This window comes from Empidonax traillii, unplaced genomic scaffold (genome assembly GCF_003031625.1).
Source record: "Empidonax traillii isolate 1590-97213 ecotype Southwest subspecies unplaced genomic scaffold, ASM303162v1 scaffold249:size1902748, whole genome shotgun sequence".
Lineage (NCBI taxonomy): Eukaryota > Metazoa > Chordata > Aves > Passeriformes > Tyrannidae > Empidonax > Empidonax traillii.
Window position 1 is genome coordinate 1,000,036 of NW_020955442.1, and position 4,088 is coordinate 1,004,123.

At 39.0% G+C, this 4,088-nt stretch overlaps 1 protein-coding gene and 1 non-coding gene across 15 annotated transcripts in view; one reads left to right on the forward strand and one right to left on the reverse strand.

The window, feature by feature from the left end:
- The window catches only part of CTNND2 (catenin delta 2), a 644,208-nt gene that overhangs the window by 188,976 nt on the left and 451,144 nt on the right, over nt 1–4,088 (reverse strand). The gene's annotated exons all lie outside the window — the stretch shown is intronic.
- On the forward strand, nt 1,210–1,282 carry TRNAD-GUC. Its single transcript has one exon. It is a non-coding gene; the product is annotated as a tRNA-Asp (tRNA).

Consider the following 4,088-nt stretch of genomic DNA (forward strand, 5'->3'; position numbering starts at 1 on the left):
CAGATACTTACATGGCATGACATTTTGTTCCATTCTAAGTGATAGCAAAATTAAACTACCAAATAGTTTGGTAAAATTTTTAATTTGAAATTTTAAAATTGAAATTCATTGCTGCACATTTTATTAATTGCAATTTCTGGGTTAAGACTTTGACACTGCATTTTGTCCAATGTTCTTTTTTCTCATAAACTGTATCTACAACTGTACAAGGCACAGCATCAGACTCTCACGGGGCCTGCTTCATGAGGAAAGAGAAATGTAAATGAGAGAGGACCAGGAACACGACATGCAGTTTTCCATTATCCTGGAGAAGACTCTTGAGAGCTGGAGATCAAATAAGCTATGTGACTATTTCATGAGTTATTAACTGATCTTGGAAGGAGGGCACAAGCTTGGTGAAGTGCCATGGGATATCAATCCAGAGGTAACACTCACCCAGGAAATAAGTAACTGAACTAATCAAGCCATTTTCAATCTTTTTTTGGCAGTTCAGTTAAGTAATTGTTAAGAACACATTTATTAGTACATTAAATCTTACAAGTCTTTCCAAGACTATCTTCAGTGGATTGTAAAACTCATAAGCCAAATGTTTCTCTAACTTCGAGAGTTTATCAAAATACTGCAGACCTACGTTTTTCCTGACTTCTACACATTTCAGAGTAAGGACTATTAAGGAAAAACTTTCCAAAAGGCCTGTTGTGAGGTGAAGTTATGAGCCCTGCACATATAAAACATAGCCACTGTTTTTTGGTGGGTAGCCAAATGCCCAGGAGCTCCAGGTACAACTGCACCAATTCACTGGCAGTTTCCTATACATAAAAATATTAAATCAAAGAACTACACCACAGTTCATTGCGATGGGCAACACTTCCATGACTATCTCATACCACGTGAACTCCAGAGAAAAGGAGCACTCAACCAGGAGCCCGTCCAAGTTGCTTAACATTCCTCTGGAAGGAAACATGCATCTGACCACCCAGATTGCAACTGCATCAGGGTGCCCAGCCCTTAGAGACACACAGACTGATGGAGCTTCTGAAATAACCAAATCTGTTTCAGTAAATTCCATTTTGTAGAGATAACAACTCATGATTTTTTTTTTTTAAAGAAATTAAATTGCTCTTTAAAATAAAAGGCATGGCACCCACTGCTATGTAACACCAATGCTGCAGAATGTCACATCTCTCCCTCTATTCCAAAACCTGGGAGCCCCTGGTGGTCTAGTGGTTAAGGACGCGGCGCTGTCACCGCCGAGGCCCGGGTTCGATTCCCGGTCAGGGCTCCTCTCCGGGCAGATGGAGCTCGTTAGCCCGTAAGGCAATCCATCTACGTCCTGAGGACCTCGCTGCCACCGTCCAAGCGTGCTTGGCCCCGGCAGATGAACCTCAGGATTAAAGGGTGGGCTCAGTTCCGCGCACGCTGTGTCTCACCTAAAAAATCCAATGCGCAGGCTGGAAGGTGTAAAGACCTTCCCCGGTTCTTCGTTCGCGAAGACTGGCCATCATTCCAAAACCTTCAGAGCTCTTCCAAAGTCACATAAAAATCTTTAGGCATTTGTAATGTTTGTAATGAAATCCCAGTAGTTAAATACCCATGAGAATTCAAACACTTCCTAGAGCTGTAATGAAGGTGGAGTACTAAGCAATAATTATCAGTATTTTCAAGTGATCCGTTTTGAGCCACACTGCATAACAACATTCTAAGGCTCACTACTGATGAAACTCAGATTGGGCCTTAGGAGTAAGACCATTCAGCACTCAGCAGGGATACAGCCTAAAAAAATGTATGGTTCTCTCTGAGATTCATTAGGCAGTGTTGGAAGCTGAGGACTCCTCAAAAGACAATAGAGAAAAACTGAATAATGACTCGCTTTCTGCAAAGGTTTGGTTTAAGGTGTATTCGGAATAATCTGGCCTTAAAGTACCTGTTGATATCTCAATTTCCATTTCTAACGTTGGCATAGACATGGTAAACCAACAAAAAAACCCACCAGCCATTCTCCCTTCCCCAAAAGAAAACAAAACCCTTATATAAGTATCTACTCTAAGAATGTTGTCCTACAATTGGTAGATGAAAGGACATGGAAAAGATAACAATCCATTTATGCAGAGCAGGGAGTTACCAGATTTTAACTTAGTAAGATCCAATGACAGAAGCAGCAATTAGCTGTGGAACATTGCAATCCTGGGACAGCTTTCTGAACCACACAGGCAGAGGATGCCAAAGCTGTACCAGCAGCTCCTAAGACACAAGAAAATAGTGCCATAAAACACCCTCAAGGAGTGCTGAAATGTGCAGTCAGCCTTGAAAATGTGTGCTGCACAAAGGTTTTTTCAGTTAATCACTAGGATTTCTGTATTTCCCTGTGACCTTCTACACTAGCTTTTAGTCTTTAAACAGAATATTCAGTTTGCATATATAAGACCTGCTACTATTTCACTAAAGGATATGAAAGTAGGGGGCGAGAGTTTTCTTCTCCTTTAAATAGTGATTGATCTTAGGTACAGATACAGAAAACCTTACAAGTTATCTTGTGCATCTTTCCATGCACATTGATACCGACAATTGATAGTGCTAAATTTTTATGGAAATATCACTACACAAGAAGATAATGAGGTCCAGCTCTCTAGTCAGACACAAAAACAGGGGGAAAATACAGCATCACCAGCTTTACCATCAATTAGCTTTAAAAACACACAAATATGTACAGTGGAGGTTAGACAAAAGAAGTACAGAATCAAAAGATGCCTTTCTGCACCATTTAACTACACAATGAAGATTTTCTAACATATATTTAACATGACTTTTCTATTTCATAGGAAAAAAACCTGTAAAATAATTTTTTTTATTTATATATGACACTGATGTTTAAATAATTCACATATTTTTAAGCTAATTCAAGGGCAGAGAGTTCACTGTAGTGGATGAAAAGCTATCGGCTAATACATACAACAGTCTTTACATTTTCAAACACAGCAGTTAAAAAAAATATATTTGCAACAGGAACGAGGTCAAGCTGATACTACTAGAAGATACTGCACAGAAGAGCTACGTCCATATAAAGGATTCTAACATGGGCTGTTGACACTTGGGAACAAGTGAGCTGTGTCCTGCTTCCCAAAACAAGTGAGGTAAGGATAGTCACGTTTTTGGAAGGATACCACAGCTTTGCATTTGCAGTATTTATGAGTGAGTATTCTGAATTTGGAATTGTATCAACTGCCTGTTGTTGATACAGCACGTGCTTATATAAGTTTTCTTCTATCATGGATAAAATAAGAGGGACAATATATGCAATTAACATCTCTATATCCAAACTTTTCTTTTAGAGTGTACCTACATTGCTGTGATCATAAATTCAAGTCAGGTTTAGGAAACTTGCACAGGGAGCTATTTAGTTCTTAAGTATTCCTTAGCCCTGGCTATATGTGAAGCAAAAATGCAAATATTTGCAGTTCTTGGTAACAAAATGAAAAGTCTGCCCATGAAACTTTTGCTTTCCTTACCATTGTAATAGAAAGAGCATACAAAATTGATACAACTACTGCTTTAGTTCTTTAGGAAAAAAGAACTTTTAAGATTTTTAAAAACACTGTCATTAAGTATAGTACAGAATATATCAACACTTTTTTATTTAAATCTGTGAGGTATAGATAGCAACAGAGAGTCACAGCATGGCAACCACTGAACTTGGTGGATTTTAAGCTTCTGATGGGTTATCATTTTTTTTCCTTCAGTTCAGTTGTTTGGCCATAACAGCTCTTTGACCACCCAGTGAAACAAAAATTTGGGATGAGTGTATTATATTACACTGACACCCTCAGTGGGGTAGCTGCTGGCATTCTGGCCTAATCAAGAGACAGGGGTATTTTAAGTGCCAGAGCGACTCAACTCTGAGCACACGCCATTCATGCACAGTGACATTCTGTCAGGAAACTGCACCACTGAGCAATTCCAACTTTATTAGATTCTTAAATCCTAATTTGCTTCAGGTCGACATGACATAGTATGTTTCAGCTCCTGCTGTTAGTGATATTGTTGCAATGAAGGAAAAAAAACCCATCTGTATCTTCCCACACAGTCAATGA